Below are 17,870 nucleotides of genomic sequence, written 5' to 3'. Positions count from 1 at the left end.
GAGGTTATTGATATTTCTCCTGGCAATCTTGATTCCAGCTTGTGTTTCTTCCAGTCCAGTGTTTCTCATGATGTATTCTGCATATAAGTTAAATAAGCAGAGTTAAGACCACACTATTCTTACAACTCAAAATTGATTCCGCAAATATTTATTGAGCACCAGTACCATGGAAGGTGAACTTCCCTGGTGGCTCAGATGGTAAAGCATCTGCCTACAATCCAGGAGACCTGAGTTCAATCACTGAGTTGGGAAGATCTCTTGGAGAAGGAAATGGCAACCCATTGCAGTATTCTTGCCTGGAAAATCCCATGGATGGAGCAATCTGGTAGGCTATAGTCCATGGGATAGCAAAGAGTCAGACATGGCTGAGCGACTTCACTTCACTTCACTGTGGAAGGAATTCTTCTAGGTACTAGTGAAATAGCATAAAGTATTTAAAAAAATATTTTTCCCTATGGAATAAACATTCCTATGAAAACAACTGAAGCAGACAAAGATAAAGGACTTAGGAATGGTAGGTTTGGAAAGCTTTAATGGTGGTGGTTTTGTTTAAAATAAACAGTAAAAGCAATGCTAGAAAGGGATTATTTGAATAGAGGCACAGGAAGCAAGTGAAAATCAAGCCTTGGAACATAGAGTGGAGAAACAGGAAGGGAGGGTTCCAGACAGATGGAAAAATAGGTATAGGGGCCCTAAGACATGAACATGGCAACTTGTCCAAGAAACCTAACATAATATGGAATTATTTCCTGCATTCATTTTCAGCTCTTTCTTCTAGTCAAAATGCAGGTGCTTGATACTTAGAATCACTCTGCTCTGCTGAATTAAGACCACGCAAGGTTTAAGCTGTCATGACCATGGTAAAACTATCTGAGCAGAACCCCAGTGTCATTAATATCAAACCACATTCTCTAACACATTGTGAATTCCTTTTATATAGAAACTTAGGCTTAAAAGTATATATATTGGCAATGAGTGCCAATAAATGCCTGCTACGTGAGTGAATGAAAACTATCAGGCCTAGATAATGTGTTTTATGAATATGAACAATGTGACCATTTTTTAGAATCAAGTCTCCACAATTGAATTTTCTACGAATTTCCCAGCTATCATTGTCTACGTATGAGCCTCTTAAAGGATGGAACCACACTATATACCCAGTAACCTGTCATAGCAAGTATGCTAAAATTGATGCCTTTTGTAAAAAGCTTACCAATTTTCAGTCACTATGGAAAACTGTATGTAGAAATTTGTAGAATTTTATCCTACGATTTGTATGTAGAAATTTATCCTAATTTTAGTTTGATTTTAATAGCTTCTAAAGACAGAAAAATGAGGTTTTGAGAAATTATCTTGATGTAAGTCATAATATTATTGGAAAGGAGTAGAGTATTTAAACAGGGTATTGTATTACATCATATAACAATTAATCACGTGCTTAAGTTCAGAAAGAGAGTAAGGGAAAATAATTTGATGTTCCAAAAAAGTGGGACCTTGCACCATAATATTTTTGTGTGCTTTGTTGTTCTAATTTTTTTGATCTCTCCTTGGTTAAGTCTTAGGATGTGTACATGTGTGAGTGCTCAGTTATGTCTGATTTTTTTGTGATTCCATGGAGCCTGCCAGGCTCCTCTTTACATGAACTTTTCCAGACAAGAGTATTGGAATGGGTTGCCTTTTCCTGTTCCAGGGGTTCTTCCCAACTCAGAGATCAAACCCTTGTCTCTTGCATCACCTGCATTGGCATTTGAATTCTTTACCACCCTACTACCTGGGAAGCCCTAAGTTTTGGGAAGGGAAAGGTAACAGAGCTTGTCTTTAACCTGGACTTTCCACTAACCAGTTCTGTGACATTAAGCAACCTCTCTGAGGCTCATTCAGATTTGTCATCTGTAAAACAGCAGTAAACATACTGATAGTATAAGTGAGTGTGTGGATAAAGGAGAAAATGCAAAGACTTTAGCAAGAACACATTAAAAACTGCATCAAAAAAGCAGAACACCTGTAAGAATTAAAGATTTTAAAATTAAAAAAATAAAAGACTAAAAAAAAAAAAAAAAACAAACAGCAGATAACACTATTCTTGGTTAGCAAAAACAAATCTAGAATTCAAAATTAGACGTGTCTAATTCTAAAGCCTAGACATTAAACCACAGCATACAATGCCACCTACGTTATTTTCCAGGAAGTTCACAGTGATTTCCTGCTGTCATACACATGTCTATTTTTGCACTGCTCCTACTCTTTATTTTCTTGTGTCTTTTATAGAAAAGCAAGGGATAACAACTGCAAATAGGTGTTCCATTAAGAGACCAAGACTGTTTACCGCTGGGTCATGAAAGCACTCCCTCTTTTTGTTTTTAATATCTTGTGAAGAAAACATTCAATAATCCATCCCCTTGGGCAGTTTCAATTTATTCAATTCTTAAGGGACATTTTAAGCTGAAAACTTCACTAGGGTGTACTTCCCTTGAAAGAAAGTAGTAAAGAGCAAGGTGTAGATTTCACTATCCGTACTTGCTAAGACACCTGCAGAAAAATAATTCTCACCATCCTTGGCTAAAGGATATAGTTTCTATGAACATAACATCTGACAATGGTTTATGCTGGCATCTATTTACAATGGAGAGTTAAGTTCTGGAGACACAATCAGTATTTACAGGTTTTGGCAAAGAGCATTGAAATAGTGCAAATAACAACCTAAGTTACCCATTTTATAGAGGACTAGTCATACTCCAAAACTCACAACTATGGATTGGAAAAAAATGAGAAATCTGAATTCTTTAACATGTTTTATTAACACCAATGTAAAATTTCAGAAAAATGGCTTGATAATTATTTTAACAACATAGTTACAAAATCTTAGGAAAAAAGTTATTTTCCTTCAAATGTCTTTCACAATTTATAAATTGGCACAGATTAATAGAAATTTTGAACTGTTGTAGCTTAAAGGTGTGAATTTCAAATAGTTTTAAAAGTAGGAACTTTTTTTTTCATATTGAACTTAACTGTGCTGTGTGTGCTCAGTCATTCAGTCATGTCTGACTCTGGGTCATCCTGTGGACTATAGCTTGCCGGATTCCTCTATCCATGGATTTTTTCCAGGCTTCCAGGCAAGAATACTGGAGTGAGTTGCCATTTCCTACTCCAGGGGATCTTTCTGACCCAGGGATCAAACCTGCATCTCTTGTCTCCAGCCTCTACCATTGTGCCACCTAGAAAGCCCTAAAACTTAACTAGCCCTTTAATATTAAAAATGTGAGACAGCAAAAGAGACACAGATGTATAGAACAGTCTTTTGGACTCTATGGGAGAGGGAGAGGGTGGGATGATTTGGGAGAATGGCTTTAAAACATGTATAATATCATATAAGAAACGAATCGCCAGTCTAGGTTCAATGCAGGATACAGGATCCTTGGGGCTGGTGCACTGGGATGACCCAGAAGGATGGTATGGGGAGAGAGGTAGGAGGGGGGTTCAGGATGGGGAACACGTGTACACCCATGGCAGATTCATGTTGATGTATGGCAAGACCAAGACAATATTGTAAATTAATTAGCCTCCAGTTTAAAAAAATTAGATTAAATGCATGCTTTATCAGCATGAGTTTATTGTATAAGTTAAGGTTAAACTATGTACATATGAAAAGTCAATCCATTTTGATAAATATATGTTAACATTAGCTGTTATGGGAGAAAATTAAAGTTTTTTTATTAATTTCACTATCCAATTGATTTTTCTTCTTTTTTCTTCTGATTACATACTAGAGAAAAATAGGAATTTAGACAGACAAATCAAAGAATGTGCAAATAATTATCGCAGGACTTTTGGCCCTCTCAAAGGACCATAGATTTTAAAAATGGAGATGTTTGGAATAGAAGTTGGAGATTCTTGTATTCAGTGTTCAGTAACTCTTCTCACTCCTGGTCAATAAAAGTAGAGATTACTGAAAGATGCCAAATTACCACAAAAGTTATATTTTGATGCTATCAATTGAAAAGGGATGAAGAAAAATTTTTGTTAATTTCAACTAAGAATTATGTGGTAGAGAGCACAGATTCCTGAGAATTGATTGCAGTCAATTTAGCAGGCTCTGCCGGCATTGGAGAAGGAAATGGCACCCCACTCCAGTGTTCTTGCCTGGAGAATCTCAGGGAAGGGGGAGCCTTGTAGGCTGCCGTTTATGGGGTTGCACAGAGTCAGACACGACTGAAGTGACTTAGCAGCAACAGCAGATTAGCAAGCTTTCCTGTGCTTCACATGGAGCTTATCAGTGTAAGTTTAGAAGACCGGGCTTGCACACACCTAATTTCATAAAGAAAGTCAAATAAAGACTGTCAGTCTTTATTCTCCATTATAAATATTTGTAGTTGTGTCATATGAACAGAGATATTAAGAGAAGAAGCCTAATTTCTGAAGTCAGCACAAAAAAAGTCACATAAGTGTTTATTAAACATTTATATTTGGTGCATATCACAGTTGACTAAAGCTTTTCTGAAATTTTCACTTTTATACTTTCAATGTTACTAAAGTCATATTAATTTTCTTTTAATTTTCATTTTTACTTTATTTTGCTTTACAATACTGTATTGGTTTTGCCATACATTGACATGCATCAGCCACGGGTGTACATGAGTTCCCAATCCTGAACCCCCCTCCCACCTCCCACCCCATATCATCTCTCTGGATCATCCCCGTGCACCAGCCCCAAGCATCCTGTTTCGTGTATCGAACATAGACTGGTGATTCATTTCTTACATGATAGTATGCATTTCAATGCCATTCTCCCAAATCATCCCACCCTCTCCCTCACCCACAGAGTCTAAAAGTCCGTTCTATACATCTGTGTCTCTTTTGCTGTCTCGCATACAGGGTTATCATTACCATCTTTCTAAATTCCATATATATGTGTTAGTATACTATATTGGTGTTTTTCTTTCTGGCTTACTTCACTCTGTATAATAGGCTCCAGTTTCATTCACCTCATTAGAACTGATTCAAATGTATTCTTTTTAATGGCTGAGTAATACTCCATTGTGTATATGTACCACAGTAATATTAATTTTAAAAGTACATCAATTATTTAAACAGTGTTTAAAGTTACTGGGCCTTCCTTGTGACTCAGGTGGCAAAGAATCCATCTGCAATGTAGGAGCCCTGGGTTTAATTCCTGGGTTGGGAAGATCCCCTGGAGAAGGGAAAACTCCATTTATTACTAAATATTGGCTATTTATTTGTGTTGTACAATACGTTCTTGTAGCCTATCTTACGCCCAGTACTTTGTACCTCACACTTTCTCCACCCCGTGTAATACACCTCACCTGAACTGGTAACCACTAATTTGTCCTCTACATCCTTGAGTCTGCTTCCTTTTTGTTATATTCACTAGTTTATGTATGTTTTAGATTCTACATATAAGTGATATCATACAGTATTTGTCTGACATATCACTTAGCATAATGCCCTCTACTTTCACCTATGTTGCAGCAAATGGCAGAATTTCATTCTTTTTGCAGCTGAGTGGTATTCATTGTATGTCTATGTGTATATGAGTGTGTGTGTACACATATCTCATACCTGATGAATACTTAGATTGCTTCCATATCTTGGCAATTGTAAATAATACTGCTATGAACATTGAGGTGTAGATATCTTTTTAAATTTGTCTTTTTTTTTTTCCTTTGCTCTAGTCCATTGATATGATATTCTCGGTGAAGCAACAAAAAGAGAGAAAAGAGAGATCATATGCAAAGATATTTTGACAACAATTGATTCCCTTGCATTTATTTCAGCTTTAAAAAGTTATCCCATATTGCTTTATTCCAGTGGTTCTCACCTAACATGGTTTTTTGACCCTCAGTAGAACATTTGGCAATGTCTCAACACAATTTTTGTTGTCTGGAAGGGAGCAGCAGTACTGGTCTCAGTAAATAAATTCCTGGGGTACCACGAAATATTGCAAAGCACAGTACATGCTCCCCCAACAAGAAAGAGTTATGCAGCACAAAATGTCCAAGAGTCCAAAGGTTAAGAAACACAGAATTAGGCCACTAATGTTAAATTAAACTCTCATATATCACTATGGTTCTCTACTGAGAACTCTATGGAAAAAGTCTTATTTTCCTTCATTCTCACATTATGTAAATAGGAGTTCAGAATAATCCTAAAAACTATATAGTATTTGATACTTAAATATCTTAAAATGACAGAAATTACACATACCACAGATGTTTCAAAGTTTCTAGGAGTGTACAGAGTAATTTCCATGTAACCACAGAATCTAATGATAATGCTGTGGTTTGACAGAACAATAACACATAATCACTGTCTTTACATAATATTTGCTATTTTGCATGACTACTGTCATACCATTTCCAGCCACTCTACTCTGAAGCAAGGTTGTGAACTTCCATATACTCTGATATCTTATTTATACAAAGATGTTGACATAAATGTATTATATCAGTAACATAAATTTACTCTGATTGTTCCCAACTTTATTGTCTAGAGTATTTGACAACAGTCTTCTTTGACATGGGGTTTTTAGTTCATTTCTTGCAAGATGTGTTTCTGCCCTGAATTATATGTTTAAAAATAATCTCTGTTTTATGGTTTACAGGTCCCTTGATTTTTTTTTAAAGGAAAACAAGCCACCACAAACATCCCATAAGTGTAGTTTTTGTAGGATGAAGGTTTGTATCATGCATAATTATGAAGCTTCATAAATGCATATGCCATGTTTCTCTTAATAGTAATTCATACAAGAGGCTTTTTAGCCATCACTGAGGTATGGAATATGAGAAGTTGAAATTTGAAAGTTAATGGCTTGCCCTTTTCTGACAACACACTACATTTTCACATCATAACTAACACTTTGCCTTATTCAACAACTGAACTGTTGACAAGGTTGCTTAAGCTAGTCAGAACAGTAAAATATACCAGTGCATCAGAAGCAAGTGAATATGAAAGGAAAATAATAAAATTAAAGAAAACAATGAGGAAAGAACTCTAGGGTTTCCAAAATGCTGTGTCAAACTCCCCAGTGGAGTTTTCCTATATCCATTATATTTTATACTAAATACTGTGTAAGTTTTCCTATCAAAGAGTATATTTTAAGCTAGTTAAGTGGAAAATTGACACTTAAGACCAAAATAATTTTAAAGGAAATTCTAAAGTCCATGCTCATTATTTAATCTTGTATTTACTAATTTATCATTAAAATATTATCAATGAAGCTATTGATTTGTATGAAAACAATAAGGAAGTATTTTTCATAAACATTAAAGATACTTCTGGCAATTTTTCCAGAGCTGATCTCAGAAATGGGGCAGTGTTCTAGCTGGATTAGTAAATGTGCATTAACTAATAACTTCTGTTTTAAAACCAAGCAGTCATTTCACTCACCTCAATGCAGATTCTGTGTTCCAAGCCAAGGCCCATTTATAATCTAGAATCACTTGTTCACAATCTGTCTAGCACATTAAAAAATAAATCAAAAACTAAAAATAAATGAACACTGTCACATAGGTATATGCTTTGGTTTATGCATTTAGGTCTTCTGTCTTGGCTGTGTGGAGTCACCATACCAAAACCATCATTGTTAAGAATCTATATAGGTGGACATTTTAAAAATGTTTTAGTACAAATAGAATATTTTAATGTAGTATGATGATTCAAGAAGAATAAGGGATCTTTGAAGTTAATGATATGAAGAAGGTAAGGAATATCCATATATGATCATAATTTATAAAGAACATAATATATTTAGTTCTTTTATAAATCATTCTATTAAAAATTACTTGGAAAATGTAAACTGAATATATGGCTTTGAGTGCTTCAAAGTCTTGTGAATTGTATTCTATTTTCAGTTATAGAATGTAGATTTAAAAGACATCACAAGATTGATAATATAAGGAACAGGGACGATTTTATGAGAATTAATTCCTTTCAATGCATATTTAGAGCTTCTAATCATTAGGGCCCCTCTTATTCTCTCTGCATGAACCTAATTTTTCTTATCCAAAGCAAGGGTTCTGTATACTTTAGAAATGAATGCATTTGTAAATGCATTTTATTTTGCACAATTAATATTTTTCATTAATTTTCCTTTAATTTTGAGATGACATAGTACAATGATTAAAATACTGAGCATATATGGATTTTATTTCCACTGCGTCATTGCACTGGGAGTTTCTTCATCAGTAGCATTACGTTACTAATAGTATCTGACACACGATTTGTTGGCAAACAAGATATTGTTGAAAGTAGTACTTTGCTTCCACAGAAAAGGTTAAGCAAACAATAGTTATTACTGTGTTTATTTGAAATTGTCAGCAAAAATATAATTAGTGAATTAATGGTATCAAATAAGAGCTCATAAATTAAATATAACAAATTAAGTGAATAAATAGTACACTGATGATAATAAATAAGAATTATAATAAATCTGGAAAAATGGAAAATCCATTATTTTATGGGTCTCTCAATGGGAAGGAGTGAGTCTCTCCCCACCCCTCAACCCACCGACACAAAGTAATCCATAATCATACCACCAAATTTACATTAAAACCTCAGAGCTCACAAAGAAGGAAGCTGATTTTTTCTGAAAGTATATGAATACATCCAACATTATTTAGAAAGAAATGAAGTCTTATATAACCTCTAAGAGCTCAATAAAAAGGGAGAGGGTGGGATGATTTGGGAGAATAACATTCTAACATGTATACTATCATGTGAATTGAATCGCCAGTCTATGTCTGACGCAGGATGCAGCATGCTTGGGGCTGGTGCATGGGGATGACCCAGAAAGATGTTATGGGGAGGGAGGTGGGAGGGGGGTTCATGTTTGGGAATGCATGTAAGAATTAAAGATTTTAAAATTTAAAAAATAAAAAAACTAAAATTTAAAAAAAAAATAAAGATAAAGAATTATATATAATTATTAGCAATGGCTACAAATTAACAAGAAATGTTTCCCTAACATATCAATCAATGTATCATGAAGTAAAATTGAAATGTTAGAAGCTCTAGAGCCAATGATTTTGAGACCAGATCTTAACTTATTAAGCAATGTTGCTTTTTTTTTTTTTTTTTAATGAGAGGGACTATATATTGATACTAGATGATGGCATAGTCTTTATTTTTTTGTCATGGAAAATCTACATCCTATACTATACTTTAGTCTCTATATTTTGGATATAGTTAATCACAAGCATTCTTTTAGTTATCTTCTAGTCAATAGATATTCACTGAGGCTTTAGTCTGTACCATCTCATGCTAAAAGGCGCCACATAAAATGGTAAAGGAGATAGAGAAGTTCTGCAATATAAATAAGAAAACAAATGTTGTTTTAGTGATTATAATTCTTCTTCAGTATTAACAAATAAAGATTCTTTAAAGCTCAAAGATAAGGGGAACAAGGAGATTGAAGAGCATGCTATACATAAAAAAAAGTTGCATGTGGAAAAGCCTGGAGTCAAGAGTGAATGTAGCTCTGTGAAAGACCTGAAATAGTCACAGTGTATCTGCATATAGATATGCAGTAAAGTTGTAGTGAGGTAAGAGAGTTTGGTAACATACCACAGAAACAGATTAATTGTGAATCCAAAATCCAGTACTTGGATGCAATCTCAAAAACAACAGAATGATCTCTGTTCATTTCCAAGGCAAACCATTCAAAATCAGAGTTAGCCAAGTCTATGCCCTGACCAGTAATGCTGAAGTTGAATGGTTCTACGAAAACCTACAAGACCTTCCAGAACCAACACCCAAAAAAGATGCCCTTTTCATTATATGGGACTGGAATGCAAAAGCAGGAAGTCAGGAAACACCTGGAGTAACAAGGCAAATTTGGCCTTGGAGTACGGAATGAAGCAGGGCAAAGGCTAATAGAGTTTTGCCAAGAAAATGCACTGGTCATAGCAAACACCCTCTTCCAACAATACAAGGTAAGATTCTACACATGGATATCAGCATATAGTCAACACTGAAATCAGATTGATTATATTCTTTGCAACCAAAGATGGAGAAGCTCAAACAGTCAGCAAAAACAAGACTGGGAGTTGACTGTGGCTCAGATCATGAATACCTTATTGCCAAATTCAGACTGAAATTGAAGAAAGTAGGGAAAACCACTGGACCATTAAGATATGACCTAAATCAAATCCCTTAAGATTATACAGCGGAAGTGGGAAACAGATTTAAGGGACTAGAGCTGATAGAAAGACAGGCCAGTGAACTATGGATGGAGGTTCCTGATATTGCACAAGAGACAGTATCAAGACCATCCCCAAGATAAAGAAATACAAAAAAGTTAAATGATTGTCTGAGGAGGTCTTACAAATAGCTATGAAAAGAAGAGAAGTGAAAGTCAAAAGAGAAAAGTAAAAGTATACCTATTTGAATGCAGAGTTCCAAAGAATAGCAAAGAGAGATAAGAAAGCCTTCCTCAGTGATCAGTGCAAAGAAATAAAGGAAAGAAATAGAATGGGAAAGACTAGAAATCTCTTCAAGAAAATTAGAGATACCAAGGGAATATTTCATGAAAAGATGGGCTCAATAAAGGACAGAAATGGTATGGAGCTAACTGAAACAGAAAATTAACAAGAGGTGGCAAGAATACACAAAAGATCTATACAAAAAAGATCTTCACAACACAGATAATCAGGATGGTGTGATCGCTCACCTAGAGCCAGACATCCTGGAATGTGAAGTCAAGTGTGCATTAAGAAGCATCACTATGAATGGAATTCCAGTTGAGCTATTTCAAATCCTAAAAGACGGTGATCTTTCACTCGAGAACTGTAGGGTGTCTAATCAATAAATAGTGTCTCTTTCTAAAAAAAAAATCTACATCCATATGTTGAGACTAATGAAATATTATAGTTTGTTAATGTTGGCCTTCACAGAGTAGTACAAATTCATGGGATAGCAGTCATCAAAACTGTTCCTAAATATGTATAAAACACAACCACAATAAACTTTAATTTGCACTGGTTTTTAACTAAAAATCCAATGTTTATAGCAGATTAACGTATGTCTGCTATGAATCAGTCATATATGGTCTGTAGATTATCTGCTATGACAACAAGTCTGAGCTGTTCAATCTACATGTTTAAACAAATTGTTGGATTTGTTGCTGCCTTTGCATAGGCAGGTGGAAAGAATTTCTAGCTAGGTACTCACTGAGACCAAAGTTGTCATAATATGCTTTACGATACTATTTTAAATTAAAGAAAAATGAAACTGGATTAGTTCATTTTTAAAAAATATTAGTGTTCTTTATACACAGATCACTAATGTTGACAATAAAACAGGCAAAATAACGTTTAAAAGTTGTGAGCAGGACTTAACATTAAAAAATAAAAAGTGCTTCATTCAATATGCCAACTAATTTGGAAAACTCAGCAGTGGTTACAGGACTGGAAAAGGTCAGTTTTCATTCCAATCCCAAAGAAAGGCAATGCAAAGAATGCTCAAAGTACCACACAATTGCACTCATCTCACACGCTAGTAATGCTCAAAATTCTCCAAGCCAGGCCTCAACAATACGTGAACTGAACTTTCAGATGTTCAAATTGGATTTAGAAAAGGCAGAGGAACCTGAGATCAATATGCCAATGTCTGCTGGATCATCAAAAAAGCAGGAGAGTTCCAGAAAAACATCTATTTCTGCTTTATTGACTATGCCAAAGCCTTTGACTGTGTGGATCACAATAAACTGTGGAAAGTTATGAAAGAGATGGGAATACCAGACCATCTGACCTGCCTCCTGAGAAACCTGTATGCAGGTCAAGAAGCAACAGTTAGAACTGGACATGTAACAACAGACTGGTTCCAAATAGGAAAAGGAGTACATTAAGGCTGGATATTGTCACCCTGCTTATTTAACTTATATGCAGAGTACATCATGAGAAATGCTGGGCTGGAAGAAGTTCAAGTTGGAATCGAGATGGCCGGGAGAAATATCAATAACCTCAGATATGCAGATCAGTTCAGTTCAGTTCAGTCGCTCAGTCGTGTCCGACTCTTTGCGACCCCATGAACCACAGCACACCAGGCTTCCCTGTCCATCACCAACTCCTGGAGTCCACCCAAACCCATGTCCATTGAGTCAGTGATGCCATCCAACCATCTCATCCTCTGTCGTCCCCTTCTCTTCCTGCCCTCAATCTTTCCCAGCATCGTGTTTTTTGTTTTTTTGTTTTTTTGTTTTTTTTTTCCAACGAGTCAACTCTTTGCATCAGGTGGCCAAAGTATTGGAGTTTCAGCTTCAACATCAGTCCTTCCAATGAACACCCAAGACTGATCTTTAGGATAGACTAGTTGGTTCTCCTTGCTGTCCAAGGGACTCTCAAGAGTCTTCTCCAACATCACAGTTCAAAAGCATCAGTTCTTTGGTGCTCAGCTTTTCTTCACAGTCCAACTCTCACATCCATACATGACCACTGGAAAAACCTTGACTAGATGAACCTTTGTTGGCAAAGTAATGTCTGCTTTTGAATATGCTATCTAGGTTGGCCATAACTTTCCTTCTAAGGAGTAAGCATCTTTTAATTTCATGGCTGCAGTCACCATCTGCACTGATTTTGGAGCCTGAAAAATTAAAGTTAGCCACTGTTTCCACTGTTTCCTTATCTATTTGCCACGAAGTGATGGGAACAGATGCCATGATCTTAGTTTTCTGAATGTTGAGCTTTGAGCCAGCTTCTTCACTTTCCTCTTTCACTTTCCTCAAGAGGCTCTTACGTTTTCTTATGGCAGAAAGTGAAGAAGAACTAAAGAGCCTCTTGATAAAAGTAAGAGAGGAGAGTGAAAGAGTTGTCTTAAAGTTCAACATTCAGAAAACTAAGATCATGGCATCTGATCCCATCACTTCGTGGCAAATAGATGGGGGAACAGTGGAAACAGCGGCTGACTTTATTTTGGCGGAGGCGGGGGAGGGGCTCCAAAATCACTACAGATGGTGACTACAACCATAAAATTAAAAGACACTTACCTCTTGGAAGGATAGTTATGACCTACCTAGACAGCATATTAAAAAGCAGAGACAACTTTGCCAACAGAAGTCTGTCTAGTCAAGACTGTGGTTTTTTCAATAGTCATGTATGGATGTGAGAGTTGAACTACTAAAACATCTGAATGCTGAAGAATTGATGCCTTTGAACTGTGTGTTAGAGAAGACTCTTGAGAGTCCTGTGGACTGCAAGGAGGTCCAACTAGTCCATCCTAAGGAAATCAGTCCTGAATATTCTCTGGCAGGACTGATGTCGAAGCTGAAATTCCAATACTTTGTCCATCTGATGTGAAAAATGGACTATTTTGAAAAGACCCTGATGCTGGGAAAGATTGAAGGCAGGAGAAGGGGATGACAAAGGATGAGATGGTTGGATAGTGTCACCAACTCTGGGAGTTGGTGATGGACCAGAAGGCCTGGCTTGCTTAGTCCATGCGGTTAGAAAGAGTTGGCCATGACTGAGTGACTGAACTGAACTGAACTGAACTGGTGAACAATGCATAAAAGCCCAGGTATAGGAGATCTTTAATGATCATGATTAGTTTGAAGAGAATGAGCTTGACATCATTCAAATACCAAAAATAGTATATTACTTAAAGGGAGGTTTGAAGAAGAATGAGACAGAGTGGTAGGTAAGTGTCAAAAGGATTTGTGTTCCAATTTATGTAGTTGATATAAAATCTTAGAGGCAATGGGAAGAGAGTGAAGTGCTTTCAGAAGATTGGAGACACACTCTGAAATTTTATTTTAGAAAGGATTGCCTAGTTGCTGTGTGGAGAGTGGAGTGCAGGGGAGCAAGTGCTGAAGCAGAAGATCTGAAAAAGTTTTCTGGAGCAAGACAGCCAAGGAGGCTTAGTCTGGTGTATGGTGGTGGCTAAGTAGAAATGTGAGAAATTTAGAAGGTAAATGAGACCTACACTAGAATTTGGAGACTGATAAAAGATTGTACAAGAGGGAAAGGAAAAAAAAATATCTAATACTCAGTGTTTGTACAATAACTTAGGCATTTCCACCTCCTTGCTTCTCTTTAAATAAAACATGTATATCTAAATAAAATCTGTTTACTCATATAAATATATTCAACAATTTATGCCTGTAATTTGAAGTTCTAGGGATGGAAAAAAGTACATAACTTTTAAAACATGATATATCATACTGTCCTTACAATATGCCATTCTTAACACTCTAATCACCTGGAGTACCCACTCTAGCATTCTTGCCTGGAGAATCCCATGGACAGAGATGGCTGGTGGGCTACATTCCGTGGGGTCACAAAGAGTTGGATATGGCTAAAGCGACTTAGCATGCATGCACAAGACCTTAATCACATTAAAAAAAAAAGAAATAAAGAGAAATTGTCATTGTTTAGGAGGAGCATGTGCTGGAGATGTGATATTTGTAGACTAATGAGTTGCTAAAGGAAGAAGGCACTGGCACCCCATTCCAGTATTCTTGCCTGGAAAATCCCATGGATGGAGGAGCCTGGTGGGCTGCAGTCCATGGGGTCGCTAGAGTCAGACACGACTGAGCGACTTCATTTTCACTTTTCACTTTCATGCATTGGAGAAGGAAATGGCAACCCACTCCAGTGTTCTTGCCTAGAGAATCCTAGGGACGGAGGGGCCTGGTGGGCTGCTGTCTATGGGGTCGCACAGAGTTGGACATGACTGAAGTGACTTAGCAGTAGCAGAGTTGCTAAAGAGTCAAAATTGCTGGAGTCAAATCTAATTATAATTGTAGGTTTTTATTACAATAAATACCAAATATACAGTCTTAGTATATGAAACTTCAGAATCTTATACACTACTTTCAAAATCAAGTCACGTTCATTAACTTTGTATTATGGTAAATAAACATAAGAACATTTGCCATTTTAATCACTTCTAAGCATGCAATTCAGTGGCATTACTTAAGATATTATACAATCATCTTGTGTGCATGCTTAGTCAGTCAGTCGTGTCTGACTCTTTGTCACCCCGTGGACTGTAACCTGCCAGGCTCCTCTGTCCATAGGATTTTCCAGACAAGGATACTGGAATGGGTTGCCATTTCCTTCTCCAGAGGATGGGAGCTTCCCTGGTAGCTCAGTTGGTAAATAATCTGTCTGCAGTGCAGGAGACCTGGGTTGGATTCCTTGGTGGGGAAAATCCTCTGGAGAAGGAAATGCTCTCCTTACCTTTAAAATTCATTATATAAAATGTCTGTATTTGTTAGATTTATTGAGTTATGAACTACAGATTCAATTGTATGACAGAATTTCTTATATATCATAAAATAGAAAAAATTAAATCTTTTTTTTCAGTATATTTGGCCAGTTGCCAAACTCAAAATGACACATACATGTGTAGCAGTTTACTTAAGGATATAAGATGTATTCTGGCTAAGGTAAAATAACCCTAAATTGATTTCTAGTGAAAAAAAATATGGTTTTAATGCAGTTACTATGTCTTTACACACATATATGCTGCAAGAAGATCCAACCAGTCCATTCTGAAGGAGATCAGCCCTGGGATTTCTTTGGAAGGAATGATGCTAAAGCTGAAACTCCAGTACTTTGGCCACCTCATGCAAACAGTTGACTTATTGGAAAAGACTCTGATGTTGGGAGGGATTGGGGGCAGGAGAAGAAGGGGACGACAGAGGATGAGATGGTTGGATGGCATCACTGACTCGATGGAGGTGAGTCTGAGTGAACTCCGGGAGTTGGTGATGGACAGGGAGGCCTGGCGTGCTGTGATTCATGGGGTCGCAGAGTCGGACACGACTGAGCAACTGAACTGAACTGAACTGATGCATACCAGCTATCAGTTCCATATAGATATGTATATATAAAATATCTAATACAACTTATTTACGCTCTTAGATGTATCGCTGTGTGAAGTTTATGATTAAAAAGTGCTTTTCACATACATTTTCACTACATCAATTCTAACTATAAATACAGATATCTGAAAGCAGGTAAGTTTACAACATAACATATTAGCTAAAACACATATGCTAGAGACAGACTGGTTTTAAATCCCAGTCGAATCATTCTACTACACTATAATCTTTAGCAAATAATTTAATTTCTCTATTCCCTAATTTATTCATGTGAAAAATGGTAAAAATCATAGTATGCAACTATCTTGATTGCTACCAGGATTTAATTCTTTAATCAGATACTTAACAATGTCATATCACTCAGTACATGTTAGTCACGGTTAACATCACATTCAAGATCAAAATTTTAAAAAAAAATGAAAGTAAGCATGTAAATTCTTGTCTTTTAAAAGACCACTACATTATTTTTTGGCTAATATAAAAGTAATTAATAAATTATGGCATGTTATTTTGTATTTTTAATAATGACTTCAGTTCAGTCGCTCAGTTGTGTCCAACTCTTTGCAACTCCATGCACTGCAGCACGCCAGGCCTTCCTGTTCATCACCAACTCCCAGAGTTTACTCAAACTCATGTCCATTGACTCAGTGATGCCATTTAAACATCTCATCCTCTATCGTCCCCTTTTCTTCCTGCTTTCAATCTCTCCCAGCATTAGGGTATTTTCAAACAAGTTAGTTCTTCTCATCAAGTAGCCAAAGTATTGGAGTTTCAGCTTCAGCATCAGTCCTTCCAATGAAGATTCAGGACTGATTTCCTTTAGGGTGGACTTCAGTATTATTAAAATATGTTTCTACGTATTTGTTTCAACTTAGAAATCCATAAGTCTTTTATATCAAAGAGAATGCTTACCACAAATTAATAACTCAAACTTAAGATAGTTTGTGGTCATTTAGTTTAAGGGATTTAGTCCAAATGCAGCATAAAATTGAGAGAATGGAGGATCTGAACAGTGAGTGGCCAAACCTTTAAGCATCTTTCTGAATTAGCTTTGTTATTTAGTTAACATTACAGAGACACAGGGTTTTCAAACTGCATTGATCAAAATAACATCAAAGTTTAAATGGGAAGTGATTTTTTGATGATTTCTGAGAAGTAGCCCCTAAATAGATATGCCCACATTTTAATCCCTGGAAACTATAAATATAGCTTTATCTGTTAAAAGAGTGAATTTTGTACATCACTTATGGCAAAATACAAGATTAATTTAGGGTCTAGAGAGGGGCAGTTTATTCTGAATGATCTAGTTGGGTTCTAAATATAATCACATATATCTATGCAATAAAAAGGCAGAATGAGTTTTGAACAGAGGCAGTGTGGCCATGGAGGCAGAGATATGGAGGCAGAGATTTGAACGATGTGGTCACAAGAGGATGAACATCTGCAGCCAGCAGCAGCTGGAAGATTAAAGAGTTCCCTTTTAGAGCCTATGAAGGGAGCATGGCCCTGTAGACCCCTTGATTCCAGACTTCTGGCTTCCAGAACTATGGAAAAACTGTTGTGTTTTAAGGCAACCAGTTTGCAGTGATTTGTTACAGTGGCCTGAGGAAACTGATGCACTGCTCTTCTTCAGTAGTGATTGCTGATCACTCTAGAGCTGTTAAATTCGTGTGATTCCAATAGGAATCCAACTTTACATATTCACAGAGTTACCCTTTGATAGAAAATATGCATGCGACCATTGCCACTTTTGCTGTATTATTTATACGTAAATTCTACCTTTGCAGTAGGATATCATATTCTAAATTGACAACATTTAATAATACATTTGCTATGACATGCATTCTTCTGTTGGACCATTTTGATAGCAAGAAATATTAAGTACTAAAATAACCAAAATTGACAGGGAAATTATTAGAAACATACACATGGATATAGTGAAATGTGGAATGTTTGACGTGAGATAAGGCATCAAGGAAAAAAAAAACAAAACCTGAGTAACCAAATCCTCAAGGAAACTATGGCACGGGCT

Source organism: Ovis aries, chromosome 6 (assembly GCF_016772045.2).
Source record: "Ovis aries strain OAR_USU_Benz2616 breed Rambouillet chromosome 6, ARS-UI_Ramb_v3.0, whole genome shotgun sequence".
Lineage (NCBI taxonomy): Eukaryota > Metazoa > Chordata > Mammalia > Artiodactyla > Bovidae > Ovis > Ovis aries.
The sequence above is the reverse complement of the archived record's forward strand: the minus strand, read 5'-3'. Positions refer to the sequence as shown.